At 35.5% G+C, this 16,456-nt stretch overlaps 1 protein-coding gene across 14 annotated transcripts in view; it reads right to left on the bottom strand.

Annotated features, from left to right (window-relative positions):
• CTNNA3 (catenin alpha 3) overlaps window positions 1-16,456 on the bottom strand; it is a 1,677,393-nt gene that overhangs the window by 762,787 nt on the left and 898,150 nt on the right. The gene's annotated exons all lie outside the window — the stretch shown is intronic.

Here is a 16,456-nt window from a genome sequence, read left to right as displayed (position 1 = left end):
AGATCCAGAAATCTAGAGAACACCCCACAAAACTCCAATTAGATGCATCAATTTTTAAGCCTTAAACAACAACTACCCCTTACGTGAATAAGTTGGGAAAATGTCATGGATCAAAGTCAAGTATATGCAAGTATAAAACACAGCAGTTTGAAAGACCAAGTAAATATTAACAATGAATGAACGAAATACACCGTAGCCGTATTCAAAAGCACAAAGGCTTCTGAGGCCATAAGCCATCTGATGAAGTAAAAGTGATCTCATCAGGATAATCTATCCATCACTCTCCAATAGTATCAACGCTTTAACTAGTCCACACAGGTTCTGAGCTCTCTAGGATTTTCATTATTGTAATTTTTATTATCCTCATCATTATTGTTTTCTTCTTGTATTTCCTATAACTATTCTTTGGGTTTAGAATCTGTTGACACAATTTCAAGGAAAACAACTGGAATTAGTGAAGAGCTTATAAATTTATTTTTTTTCTTACTAAATAACAAGGGCAAGAAAGTCAACTTGTTGACCATAAAGTGCCTCAAGTGATTATGTTTTCTTTCTTTATTCTTAGTAATTATTCCCAATTCCTCAGACCCACACAAAGCCCCATCACAGAGGAGGCATATTTCTTGAAGCCGTAAAATAATTTAAAGATATCACCTCAATACTTGTATGGTGGCAAAATATGTTCAGCTAGGTGATGCCTGTATGATCGTTTAATTATGGTTCCCAGGATGGCTATCCTGCATTTACACCACACAAGCAGCCCCACAAAGATACAGTTCACTGCCTCAAAGGATTCAGCAATAAAAAGGAACACATTTAAATACTAAAGCCATTGTGCATGAATAAATGGCAAAATAAAGGAAACCCTTTAAGTGCTTTCCAGCCATTTAACCCAGAACAATTCAATTTCCCTTTATTTTTCCTCTTAACAACTTCTTTCCCTAGGTAAGACTCAGAGAGCATAGTACCATTATGACCTTGAATTTGGTATAAAGCAAGTAACGTATATTGATACTACCAATAGCTGTTCATATATGTGATTTTTCTGTTTTTATAAGGAGAATTTTTTTTTTTTTTTTTTTTTTTTTTAATGGAAAGCCAAACCAAGATTTGGGGCTTGTTCCTTCTAAAGTTTCTATGATGTCCCTGTCCTAGGTCTCAAGTTATTTATTGCAGCTCAATTTGGAGAGATAGGGCAGGGTTTTCCCTGGATTATTTTCTTCAGTCTACAAATTAGGTTAAACTCAGGGAGTAAGGAAAGCAAGTTAAGCTGAAATTAACATAACAATTATTTACACATGTTAACTTTCATAATAATTTCATACTTATTTAGCACTCCCCTCAATCTTATAATGTCACAAGCCAGGTATTAGAGCCCTTGTAAATTATTATAGATTCATTCAGATATGTACCTAGATTGGCTTTTGATATGTATTATACCACAAAAGACTACTTAACTAGTCAGATTACTACTAAGATTACTCAGTCTCCTCTAAGTTTTCACTAAAACACCCATGAAAACATATGGAAAAAAGTCAAAAATTAATAACAATATTGATAACTATGTCTTGCAGTTAACCTATGTTTAAAATTATTGAATATCATTAGGCTTAATCACTTAGGATCAGGTCAGTTTTTTAAAAAGTGAGCTGATTTAGAGTTTGTTTCAAGGAAATACTAGACAAATAATAGTACAGGTGATGTTTAGATATGGAAACAAATGTGAAATGGTGTAATTATGATGGAAGTTTAGGAAACTCTAATTCATTGTAGATATAACTATTTTAGGTAGGCAAAGCATTGTCTAACCCAATTTAGATCAGTAGCTCTTTCTACATCTAGTTTGAGATTCCACATTTCAGAAAATACTGGGTAGAAAATGGAGGGAACTAGAGATAGTACATTGAATTCTAGGAGTTGAGGCCCAAACAGGTAAGCTATAAGTGGAGTAGTCATACAAGAAGATTCTAATATCAGTACATAGTGGGTATTGTAGCATTTTTGTCATGTACTTTACCTGATCAAGGTTTCAGAAAGCCAAAATATAGAGATAAAAAATAATATTTCAAGCCTGTTAAGCCATATTAGATAAAAGCCTGCTAGACATCTACAACTGTTTTATAAATCATATGCATTAATCTGTCTCCATTTATACATGTGAAGGGAATTCAGCCACCTCAGCAAAACAAAGTGTACAATTAAACAAAGTGTAATTCCAAGGTAATATGTATACATTGTTTCTTAATAAACATCAAGCCACTAGAGAGCTTTCCTTGCTCATAGAATAAAAAGGAAAGGGAAAAAAATGCATGGTTTAAAGATTACAAAGGTAACATAAACCTACCTTTGACAGAATCAAACTGATCTGCCAATGACTTAACTCACTGGCAGAAAAAATTCAACATTCTTAAAGGAAGATTAATATAATCCAGAGCCTCTAAAATATATGATCTACAATATATATTTATTGTTATTTATTGTTTAGCTTACAATAAAATATATTTATTGTTATTTATTGTTTAGCTTACAATAAAAATTGAATAGGCATGTAGAGGAAGCAGGAAAAGGTGAATTATAAGAACTAAAATAGCCGATAGAGATGGATTCAGCCTGAGATTTTCTAGATAATGGAGTTAACAAACAAGGACTTCAAAACATCTATGATTAGTACATCAATGAAAATGAGTAATAAATGAACAAAATATATGAAAATATAGAATATTTCCACAGAAAATTTGAGTCTATAAAGTATCAGACAGACATTTTAGGACTGAAAAATACAATATATGCAGTTAAGAACTCATTGTACAAGATTAATAGCAGATTGGACATAGGAGGATGGGATTAGTAAATCTGAAGAAAAGACAATACAAAATATCCAAACTGAAGCATGGGAGCGGGGAGGGAGGACCACAGGGATGAGCATAAGAGAAATGTGGGAAATTGTCTGAAGGCCTAACATACATTTAATAGGAGTCCCAAACTGAGAGTACAGAGAGAATGAGACTGAGGAAATATTCTAAAACATAATTTTACAAATCTAAAGAAAGTAAAAAAACCTCAGTTTCAAGAATCTCAGTGAACCCCAACTAGAATAAATTCAAGGAAAACAGAGCTAGGCACATCACAGTCTAATTTGCACCACTAGAGCAAAGTTAAAGATAACGTTTTAAAAGCAACCAGAGAATAAAGACTCATTACATTTAGGGAAACAACAATATGAACAATGGGACAACAAAACAACGGAGGCTATGGAAGCTGATGACAATTAAATGACACCTTTAAAGCACTAAAAGAAAAAAATTCCCATGAATTGAGAATTCGACACCCTTCAAAAATAAGTAAAAAAGACATTCTAAGATACACAAATGCTGAAAGAATGTATTACTAGATGTCACACACCACAGAAAATACTAAACAAAGGTCTTTAAGTAAAACTGAATCACCAATATTCTTGGTGGCACAGAGTACAATATTGGGTGGAACACATTTATATAAATAACTGAAATAAAAATATATTTAGTAGAATTAGATTATGAATGTGAAGAGCTGAGTAATAACTTAGTCCATGTATTCTGCTTATATTTTCCTCTTTGATGTAGTATACACAATAGTGATTAATGTTTTAAGAATATGCTAAATTACTCAAAAGGGCTCTTTCAATAAATATAACATAAAAAGCGTAAGTGATTTAAAAACACTGTATCATAACTTATTTGGCAGTGTTTTGTTGTCTTTCTTAGTGGTATATAAGTTAATGATGTATCTTACTATCTACTGAATGATAGGTTTGATAAAACACAGCAATAATTTAAAAATTAAAAATGCAGAATTAAGAGAGAAATCTGAGAACAATTCTTTGGGTAAAATACAATGATACAGGCAAATATTTGAAACATTTGGCTATAAGAAAATGGAAGTAAAACAGACAAAAGAAACAAATGGGATAAATAAAATAAGGCAATTTTCAAATGTTCCCAATACATTTTAAAATATTTTTTAAATTTCTGGAAAAATATAACACAATTTTGTCATGAAAAGGTAGACAAACATCAAGGAACTACAACTGTACAAAAATTGAATGAATAAAGATATTTAAAAATTATCTCCATTAAATCTTCTATGATTTAACTTATTCCTCTACAGATTTATATATAAAATTTTACAAATTCTATATATTACTATATGATCCTTATGTTCTGAATTTCTTTCAAAATATAAAATATTCAGAAATTTTTGAAGTCCTGTAACATATGTAATTATGTCTATGCAATTTTAAAATATCAATAAAACAGATTATGAAAAAAAAATATGACCAAACTGACTTAAGATAGTCTGAAAGGCTAATTAGTGAAGTAGCCAAAATATATCTTCAAATAATTCCAAATAGAGTTTAAGTTCAGGAAGCTTAATGGGTGAATTCTTTTAAACTTTTAAGGGATGGTAATTTTTTTTTAAATTCTCATATAATAGAAATCGTTGCAGAACAAAGAAAAATGGAGAAGATTCTCAATCCATTTTACTTGTTAGTATAAGCTTATTTAAGAAAATCTGACAAAAGTACTACCAAAACAACAACAAAGAAGACACAGATCTTATCTGTGAAAACAGATGTAAAATATTCCTAAATAAAATACAGCCATGTTTCACACACACAAAAGAATTCAGACTGAGATGGCTCCATTAGTGAATTCTACCAAAAATGTAAAGTCATGCTACTATAGAGAATCTCAAACATACAGAAAAAAGGAACATTATCCAACTCATTTATGATGCTAACATAACCCTAATACCAAAACCACACTAGCCAATTTCCAACATAATTATACATGCAAAAAAATTTTAACAAAATATTAGCAAATCATATTCACCACTATATAAAAGATAATACACCTTAGCCAAGTAAGCTTTATCTCAGGAATGCAAGGTTTGTTTAATATTCAGAAATCAGTATCATTTGCTACATTAAAATAATAAAGGGAAATAATTATTTGATCATTTAAATATGTGCAGAAAAAAAGCATTAGAGAAAATTCAACACCCATTCATGATAAAAATCTCTCAGCCAGTTATGAACAGTAGTAAACTTCCTCAAATCAAAGATAAATCTAGAGCTATTACCAAGTGATTTTCTCTTCTAGGTTTATAATTAAGACGAGAATGTCCATTCCCCACACCTCTATTCAATATTAGGCTAGAGGTCCTAGTCAATGCAATGAGGCAGCAAAAAAACTAAAAGGTATAATAAATATGAAGGACGAATAAAAACCATCTTAGTTTTTCAACATGATTCACAGACAATGTGATTGTGTACATGGAAAAGTCAAAGACATCTATTATTGAAATATTAGGCTAGTAAGTATAAGGCAGATCATAGGCTATATGATCAATGTTAAAAAAATCAATTATATATGTATATACACTAGCAATGAACAAATGGAAAATGTAATTTAAGAACAATACCATTTGAAGTAGCATCAAAAATCATAAAAAACTCAAGGATAAATTTAACAAAAAAATGTACAAAACTCTACATTAAAAATTAACAAAATATTTCTGAGACAAAGTAGTCTTAAACAGATACCTATGACATATAGATATTGGAAAAGCAAATATTGTTACACTGTCAATCTCCCAAAACCAGTCTATAGATTCAATGCAATTTCAATCGAAACCTTAGCAGGATTTCATTGTAGAAATTGGTGAAAACTGATTCTAAAATTTATGGAAATGCAAAGAATCTAGAATAAACAAAACCATCTCAAAAGCAGAGTAATATAGGAAGAATAAGAGCACTTGATTTTAAAACTTCCTATAAAGCTACAGTTACCAAGAAAATGCACAAAAGGATAGATATATAAATCAATGAAATAGAAAAAAGAGTTCAGAAATAGACCCATATTTATGTGGTATATATATATATATATATATATATATATATATATATACACACACTATATAAATATATATATATATTTTAAAGGTTCCAGAGCAATTAATGGCAAAAAAAATCTTTAATAAATGGTGCTGGAACAACTAGAAAACCATATTTTTAAAAACAAACCTCAAATCCTTTCTCACCCCACATGCAAAAATTAATTTGAAATGATTCATAATATAAAATCCAGGAGCAGAAAGGTTCTTGAAGAAAACATAACATATTTTCAATCTTAGAGAAGGCAAAAATTTATTGGACATGATACATAAAGTACTGACAAATTAAAGTGCTTATAAAAAGAATATGAGTAGACAAGACACAAATTGGAATATTCACAGTACATACATCTAACGACAGACTTGTATGAAGAATATATAACTCCAACATAATAAGAGGACAAATAAAAACAATGATAATGGGCAAAACATTTTTTCAACAACTACTTCACAAAAGATAATGGCCAATAAACACATGAAAAATGATCATTTTTGTTTTTTACCCATACCAAATAACATTATATAGACTGAATGCCATTTCAACCTCCACTAAAATGACTATAATTAAAACAACTGACCACATCAAATGTTGGCAAGGTTGTGAAACAACCTGGAACTCTCTTCAATGCCAGTGAAAGTGTAAAATGCTACCACCTTTTTGCAAAAAGCTTTGGCAACATCTTATCAGATTAAATATATATCTACGACCAGACAATTCCACTTAGTATGTGTTTAAGAGAAATTAAAATATATGTCAACAAAAAGAATTGAACAAACCCAAACCAGAAACTACTCAACAGTCCATCAGCATGAGAAAGGACACATCTGTAGTGTATTCATTCAAAGGAGCACTACTCAATTATTAAAATGTTCAAACTACTGGTATAGGCATCAACTTGGAGGAATTGCAAAAATACTGTGCTAAGTGAAAGAAAGCTTCCACATTTCATTTATATGAAACTAAACTGGGCTAAAAGGTATGGTAAAAGAATTCAGCCTGAGGGTGTGCAGCACATAGGGGTGACTGCTAGGGGGCCCAAATGAACTTAATTGTTCATTGAAAATACTCTGTATCTCTATCTCTATTCTATACCCTGTTAGGAGTGTGAGTTACACCAGTGCTTGTATTTCTCAAAACACATCAAACTTCAACATGTAAAATTTCTATACTTAATTTAAATATGCCACATTTTAAAAACATAAATGTGTTACAATCATTGTGTATTCTTACAATCCATAATTCACTTTTTTCAAGCGGTGATTTTTACTTCATTTTGATTAGGTTTTGGTTTTCTACTTGGCTCTTTTACTACCTCTCACATTCATATCTTACAATCCACCAATATCAACTACTTATCATTACCCAAAACCAAATTCTGTTTGGAATGTCCTTTCCCTCCTTCACCTACAGAACTTTCATTTGTAAATTTCAGGACTGCAGTGAGTTCACTTCCTCTCCAAAGAAGAGAGTTCCTTTCCTCTTTCACCTAGGATAGGCTTTGCAGAGGAAGTTAGTATCTTTGAAAGGCAAAATAGTATCTTTCACTTCTGTTCCATTCTGCACCTCACATCAACTTTTATCACTGTACACTGAATATTTCAATAATTTATTTGCATGTCTCTTTCACCACATATGGTCCTTAACGGTGAAACTGAGCAGGACCCTGTGGGGTTCCTTTCTGTCCCTTATTTCTTATTTGTAGGGAATAGACTCCAGCCTCCACAAACTTCCTTGAGTTCCAAAAGGGAGATTCAAACAGTTGCTAATCAGGGAAAGGAGGGGATTCAGAGACAAGGGAGGGGCAGCCAAGAAACAATAATGCAGCCTTGGGGCGGGGCCCTGGTTCCGCCTCAAGGGATATACATAACAATATCTTTGAGCTCTTTACAGCAAGGGTCCCAAACCTCCAGGCCAGGGACTGGTACTGGAAGGAGGTGAGCAGTGGCTGAGTGAGCGAAGCTTCATCTGTATCTACAGCCACTCCCCATTGCTCACCTTACCACCTGAGCTCCGCCTCCTGTCAGATCAGTGGCGGCATTAGATTCTCATAGGAGTGCAAACCCTACTGTGAGCTGTGCACGCAAGGGATCTAGGTTGCTCACTCCTTATGAGAATCTAATGCCTGATGATCTGAGACGGAGCTGAGACGGTGATGCTAGTGCTGGGCAGCGGCTGCAAATACAGATTATCATTAGCAGAGAGGTTTGACTGCACAGAGACCATAATAAATCAATTGCTTGCAGACTCATGTCAAACCCCTATCATTGAGTGGTAAGTGACAATTAAGCTGCATCTGGTGGCAGGCTTTCTAGTGGCAAGTGAGGTGATGTACTTGAATTGTCCAGCTGCAGCTGGTGGCAGGCTTTAAGTCAGAATCTGACACTTATTTTAGTCCACGTGTGGACCGCCCATATTTTATCTGCCACTTCCGTCAATGCCTCTTTCCCACACTGCACACTTGTCTCAGTCACAGTTTTGGTAAGCCCACAAGCTAACCCTAGCCAAAATGAGTAAAAAACAAATGTCACTGGAGAGCTTCTTTGAAAAGAGGGAAAACCCAATGACGAGACAGGAGAAGACTCTAAGACTGCCAACCAAAAGAAAGCTGCATTTAAAAGAAAATATCTATAGAGTCCTACTTAAAATACCCAGAGTCCTACGGGTTCATTGCAACAGGTGATTCACATTCTCCAAGCCCGCTCTGTATAAGATGTGACGACCGGCTATCCAACAAAGCCGTGAAACCTTCAAAACTGCTTCGCCACATGGAGACCAAGCACCCTGCATTAAAAGACAAGGCTTTGGAGTTTTTCAAAAGAAAAAAACATGAACACGAAGAACAGAAGCAATTATTGACGTCCTCTACTTCATCAAATGTGTCTGCACTGAGTTCATCATTCTTATTGGCTAACCGCATTGCTAAAGCTAAGAAGCCCTTTACTGTTGGTGAAGAGTTGATCCTGCCTGTGCTAAGGACGTGTGTCGTGAACTTTTAGGAGAGGCTGCAGTTCGAAAGGTGGTACGTGTTCCTCTTTTGGCTAGCACCACAACTAGACAAATTGATGAAACAGCAGAGGATATCAAGGCACAATTGGTAGAGAGGATTAATGAGTCACCGTGGTACACAATCCAGGTTGACGAGTCTACCGATGTTGACAACAAGACAACAATGTTTGATTTTGTGTGATATATTTTTCAGGAGGATGTGCCTGAGGATATGTTATGTGCACTTTTGTTGCCAACCAACACCACAGCTGCAGAACTATTCAAGTCTTTGAATGATTACGTATCACGAAAACCGAATTGGTCATTTTGCGCAGATAGCAGGTATATGCACGGACAGAGCGGCTGCCATGACTGGACGGCTTTTTAATTTCACTCCTCGGGTCAAAGAGGTCGCTTCTGAATGTGAGTCAGTGCATTGTGTCATCCATAGCGAAATGCTCGCTAGCTGAAAAATGCAACCTGAGCTTAACAACGTATTGCAGGATGTGATTAAAATTATCAGCCACGTTAAAGTACATGGCCTTAACTCACGTCTGTTCGTGTAGCTGTGTGCAGAGATGGACGCAGAGCACACACGTCTTCTCTTATACACAGAAGTGAGTGGCTTCTAAAGGTAGATCACTGACCAGAGTTTGAGTTATGAGAGCCTCTCCAGAGATTTCTTTTAGAAAAACAGTCACCACTGGCAGCACATTTCAGAGCCACAGAATGGGTCACAAAACTTGCTTACTCGTGTGACATATTCAGCCTGCTCAACGAACTCAATCTGTCACTCCAGGGGAGAACGACAACTGTGTTCAAGTCGGCAGATAAAGAGGGTGCATTCAAAGCCAACCTGGAATTACGAGTGCAATGAATGAACACCGGGATTTTTGACACGTTTGAAACATTAGCAGAGATTTTGAAAGAGACTGCGCCAGGGCCTTCTTTCTCCCAGCTGATGCATGGTCACCTACCTCAGCTTTCAAAAGAGTTTGAGCATTACTTCCCAACCACAAAAGACCCCCAAACTAGGAAGGAATGGATCCATGACCCATTTGTAAATAAGCCAGGTGAATCGACTTTGTCTGTGCTAGACGAGGATCAACTGCTTGAGATCGCAAACGACGGTGGCCTTAAAAGTATGTTTGACACAACTTCAAATCTCCATACGTTCTGAATTAAAGTCAAGGAGGAATATCCTGAGATGGCCACAAAAGCACTGAAAAGCCTGCTTCCATTTCCAACATCCTATCTTTGTGAAGCAGGGTTTTCTGCACTGACAGCAATCAAAACGAGTTCACAGAGTAGGCTAGACATAAGCAACACACTTCGGGTGTCCCTGTCTCCCATCACCCCCAGATGGGACCATCTAGTTGCAGGAAAACAAGCTCAGGGCTCCCACTGATTCTGCATTAGGGTGAGTTGTTTAATTATTTCATTATACATTATAACGTAATAATAATAGAAATAACGTGCACAATAAACGCAATGTGCTTGAATCATCCTGAAATCATCCCCCACCACCCCAGTCCGTGGAAAAATTGTCTTCCACGAAAATGGTCCCTGGTGCCAAAAAGGTTGGGGACCACTGCTTTACGGAACTAAAACCCCCAACAAATGGAAGATGTTAGCAAGATGTTAGCATTCTTCATTCCAGAGAAGACTACCTGAGGCCAGATTAAAGGAACCAGAGAAGCTCATTAGGAAGAGACCACCTGAGATCAGATTAAAGAAGTGCAGGCTCTGCACACACCCTGATCTTATCAGCAACCCCACCCTTGAACCATTGCTATAAAATTCCTCACCAAATCCTCCCGGGTTGGGACACACAGTTTCGAGGGGCATGAGCCTGCTGTGTCCCCCTTTGCCTGGGAAAGCAATAAAACTATTTTTTTCTACTTCACCCAAAACTGTCTCTGAGGTTCAATTAGGCACTGGTGCACAGAGGCTGAGTTTTCAGCATCAAAGGTAGGGACTACACCTATAGCATCTACTGTAGAGTAGCAACAGCAACAACAGGAACCATTTATTGAATAGATACTTTGTACCTGACACAGACAAGCACCTTTCATAAAAACCTTATTTAATTTTCAGCATAATTCTCACTTTAAGATGATCAAATTGAGGCATAGAGAAGATGTGCTGCCCATCAATTGTCACAACACTAACATATTGAATGATAAGCTTTCAACTAAGGTCTCTCTGATTCCAAAATCCATGCTCTTAATCACTAAGTAGGATTAACTACCTCCCACTCCCAGATCTCCTATGAAAAAATAATAGACATTAAACAATGATTGCATTGAACTGGCCAAAAAATCGTATCTTATGACACTGATAAAAGACATTTGCAATCAAAGATGCCAGAATTTTTTTTTAAGCAAGACTGTGTAAGTATTGTTTTTCTTTCTCATCTGTTGATACTGACATTTGTGGATATTTTCAGGCAGAAGTGTGCTCTTTGACCCTTCCATGTCATCTGACTTAATTTTTTCTTTAATATTGCCTGCTGTAATTAGCTGTGTATGTGAAAAATGTTCTTTATCTTAGATATATTTCCATGGTTCACCCAAAGAAAAAGAAAGAATACACTACAAGTTTTTAAACTGGCTTCCAGAATATTGAAACCCTGATTGATAACCCCAAAGCTCCCTGGTTTCATCTTTCAACCAGATTCCTTTTGAATTTTTTGTTTTGTTTAGTTTATTAAATCATTGGGCTTAGTTACTTCGGCCCTGGTATCGCCAGCTGCCCTAACTCCTCATTAGTGACTGCCAGCATCATTTCTACAAACGCTCATCTGTGTCCTCACTCACTGTCACTTCTGGCAGCACTCTGTCTGTCCCCTGCCCTCCTAGTAATGAGAATGAACATCAAATCCTTTGTTCTGCAGCCAGCATACTTCATAGTTGCCCGTTTATGCCCATTCATAAACTTTATTTTTTTTTATTGTACAATCTCTGAGAAGTTTTATGAGAGGATCACTCCTTTCATAAATAATTAGAGGGAGATAATCATGGCTAATTTTTTCCAAAGGGGCACTGAATATATCAATTTTTATTAAACTTCTATAATATAAGATCTATATTGCTCTCCTCAGTTATTTTCACACCTAAACCTGCTCTATAGTAGTCATGAAAACAAAATTTTCAAAGATTATATAGATTCAGAAATATGCTAGATTCAGTTTGTGTGCAAAAAAGAGTTACCATAGCAGACCTGAGACTGCTATCCCTAAAAAGTCCTATTTGCAAGACTGACCTTTGGCTGGAATCTAAGAACCTCAATGGTAAGCAGTCCCCCCCACCACAGACTGATATTAAGTTTTCCCTAATTAATAAGTGTAGTTCACTGTGCCTAAGTGATATACAAACAATATGGTTTATACTGAAGACCTGCTTTTTTTCTGGGAGTCTAGAATTTTGGCATATATTAAGCAGAAGCTTGATTACATGGCCAGTTCCCAATAAAAACTGTGGACTTTTAGATTCAGCCAAGCTTCCCTGGTAGACATTTCGTACATGCCTTCGCAATTTGTCACTGGAAAAATTAAATGCGTTCTGTGTGACTCCACTGCGAGAGGACTCCTCGAAGTTTAAGCCTGGTTTCAAACTCTATGCCTTTCATTTTCTTCCTTTGTTGATTTTGCTTTGTATCTTTTCAGTGTAATAAATAGCCCATGAGTACAACTATATCCTGAGTCCTGTGAGTCCTCCTAGCAAATCGTAACACCCGGTGGTCTTGGGGATCCCCGACACAGCTAGTCTTCAGTTTTATTTTTTTTTAAATAAAGAAAAAGAGCAGATCATTTAGTTTAAAATATCTTTTTTTCAAGACTAAATTTAATTCCTTTAATGGATTTTTTTCACTCTTTGTCTTGAGACTCCTTTTTTTATAGTATACTCTTCAACTGTATCCTTGGTAATTCAAACAAGCAATAATGGTAATTTAGAAAGAGTAGAATGTAAGATGTTCTGAGATGTTTATTTTCATCAGAAAATTCAAACCACTGCTTTCACTTATTCATCTGTAACTCAAATTGCTAAGAGGAATCGACAGGTCCAGAAAAGTCAGAAAATACTAGCTGAAGTTCTAAACAGTTGGTTCCTTGAAAATGACCATCATTCTCAGCAGGAGGTAATGTTTTGAAGGAGTTATAAAATCTATTTTCCAAGAAAAGAAATGTACATTTGTGTGTTGGTACCACGAGCAGTGAGAAGGAATGAAAAGTTATCGGTATAGTGGGAACAACTAGAAAAGTATGTATTAACTGAGTGGTGCAGAGTGCCAAAAAAGTTTTTTTCAGCTATCCTACTTTTCATTTTCTAACGTGAATGGATTATGTGACACTCCTCATCTTATACCATTCACAAGGGTACTTTGGACTATTTCAAAGCAATGAAATGGAGAATTAGTTAAGAAAAAAGGTCATTCTGATATAGTAACAAAAAATGTTCAATGATGAGCTATCCAATAAATAGGTATTTGGTTATAGGAGTCCTTTTGGGAAACAGAGGAGTAAAAGAGAGAAGGAAAAATCTTAAAGCATTAAATGCTGAAGTTAGAACATGACATAAATAACAATTCCTAATGACATAGTGTTTATGATGTGCCAGGCATTGTTTTACATATTAAGTCATATACTCTTTGCAACAACCCTAAGACATAGTTGACGTTATTATCAACTCCATTTCAGTAGAGGTTCAGAAAGATAAACGAGTCACTGAACATCACACATTGAGTACGAGAACTGGAATCCAAAGCCAGGTCATCCGACTCTAGAATCCAAGCTCCTAACCATTATACTATGGTATAAACTTAAACACAAGACATATATACCAAGATTTCTCAAAATAGTGTTAAAAATTTTGGCTTGCTTACCAAATTTGTAATTTTATAAGGAACTAAACCTGGGTCGAGGGACCAAAACTAAATTATTCTAACTTTTCTCACAGGACAAACACTGTTCCTTCCACCCACAGATAAGTCCAAGGAAAGCCTAAGACTTTCCTGAGACCACATTCACCATGGATCTTTCAAATGATTGGGAAGTATCCTGAATGGTCATAACTACCGAGGGTTTACGGATAAATGTGTCATGAGTCTATATTAACAGAGACCAAAACACAGGCATACAGAAGAGAGGTGACTGGAAAAAGTATGGGCTAAAATTAAAGGTAATAAAAACGGCAAATCCTAAACAGTGCAGGCATAAAAGGTAAAAAGAAAGGACAACAATGATAATTTTCATAAATACTTAAAAACTATATTTTAGCCTCAGAAATCTCAGGTTGGTGCCCATCCCCATCAGTGACAGGAGCCAAAAGTTTGTTCCTGTACTTGGAGGACTCGTGTCCAACTCAGTGGAATAATTAGGCCAGTGTCCCTTAGCCCAAAACGCCTCTCTCTCAGTATGAGTGAAGTCCCTGGATCTGTTTTCTTAAAGAAAACAAAAGAAAGGAAAAGGAAAAAATAGAAGAGAAAAGAAAAGAAAAAGAAAAGTACGTAAAGAGCCAGACAGACGGCAGGCAGTTACTTTCTTTCTGGGCCAAAGTTTTTTCCTTTGAGAGTTGAGTTAGAAAGAAGCTTGACTTTTCATGTGCTCTGATATGCTTTCTCGCATTTGTTACCTCTCATATCCATTTTGACTTAAGCTATCAAGAAACTCATTTTTAGAAGCTTCCTTTAGTCTAGGCTTTTTATGGGTATTATCTCATCACTCTCGCTTGCTTGGTTCTAGCTTCGGTATGCTTAATTTAGTTATTTCATTGTATTTGTTGCTCTCATGATAAGCCATCACAAATTCTCTTTTGAAGTGTATTAAATATAACAGGTTTATGAAATATACTGCCTAAACTGAGAATAAAACAGCTATGTCTCATCAGCAAAAATGTAAAAGAAGAGATCCAGAGGTTTGTTCAACAGTAAGTTCAATGTGGTTAAATAGTGTGCTGTGAATGCTAACAAGTCCAGTTTACTTATGCTGCATTCAAAGGTATATAATACCAGACAAATTCTTAGAAATGCACAACCTGCCAAGACTGAATCAGGAAGAAATAGAAAATATGAACAGACCAATCACAAGCACTGAAATTGAAACTGTGATTAAAAATCTTCCAACAAAGAAAAGCCCAGGACCAGATGGCTTCACAGGAGAATTCTATCAAACATTTAGAGAAGAGCTAACACCTATCCTTATCAAACTCTTCCAAAATATAGCAGAGGGAGGACCACTCCCTAACTCCTTCTACGAGGCCACCATCACCTTGATACCAAAACCAGACAAGGATGTCACAAAGAAAGAAAACTACAGGCCAATATCACTGATGAACATAGATGCAAAAATCCTCAACAAAATACTAGCAAACAGAATCCAACAGCACATTAAAAGGATCATACACCATGATCAAGTGGGGTTTATTCCAGGAATGCAAGGATTCTTCAATATACACAAATCTATTAATGTGATAAACCATATTAACAAACTGAAGGAGAAAAACCATATGATCATCTCAATAGATGCAGAGAAAGCTTTCGACAAAATTTAACACCCATTTATGATAAAAACCCTGCAGAAAGTAGGCATAGAGGGAACTTTCCTCAACATAATAAAGGCCATATATGACAAACCCACAGCAAACATCATCCTCAATGGTGAAAAACTGAAAGCATTTCCACTAAGATCAGGAACAAGACAAGGTTGCCCACTCTCACCACTATTATTCAACATTGTTTTGGAAGTTTTAGCCACAGCAATCAGAGAAGAAAAGGAAATAAAAGGAATCCAAATTGGAAAAGAAGAAGTAAAGCTGTCACTGTTTGCAGATGACATGATACTATACATAGAGAACCCTAAAGATGCTACCAGAAAACTACTAGAGCTAATCAATGAATTTGGTAAAGTGGCAGGATACAAAATTAATGCACAGAAATCTCTGGCATTCCTATACACTAATGATGAAAAATCTGAAAGTGAAATCAAGAAAACACTCCCATTTACCATTGCAACAAAAAGAATAAAATATCTAGGAATAAACCTACCTAAGGAGACAAAAGACCTGTATGCAGAAAATTATAAGACACTGATGAAAGAAATTAAAGATGATATAAATAGATGGAGAGATATACCATGTTCTTGGATTGGAAGAATCAACATTGTGAAAATGACTCTACTACCCAAAGCAATCTATAGATTCAATGCAATCCCTATCAAACTACCACTGGCATTTTTCACAGAACTAGAACAAAAAATTTCACAATTTGTATGGAAACACAAAAGACCCCGAATAGCCAAAGCAATCTTGAGAACGAAAGAAGGAACTGGAGGAATCAGGCTCCCTGACTTCAGACTATACTACAAAGCTACAGTCATCAAGACGGTATGGTACTGGCACAAAAACAGAAAGATAGATCAATGGAACAGGATAGAAAGCCCAGAGATAAACCCATGCACATATGGACACCTTATCTTTGATAAAGGTGGCAGTAATGTACAATGGAGAAAGGACAGCCTCTTCAATAAGTGGTGCTGGG

The sequence above is a fragment of the Stenella coeruleoalba genome (assembly GCF_951394435.1).
Source record: "Stenella coeruleoalba genome assembly, chromosome: 16".
NCBI lineage: Eukaryota > Metazoa > Chordata > Mammalia > Artiodactyla > Delphinidae > Stenella > Stenella coeruleoalba.
The sequence above is the reverse complement of the archived record's forward strand: the minus strand, read 5'-3'. Positions and strand labels throughout refer to the sequence as shown.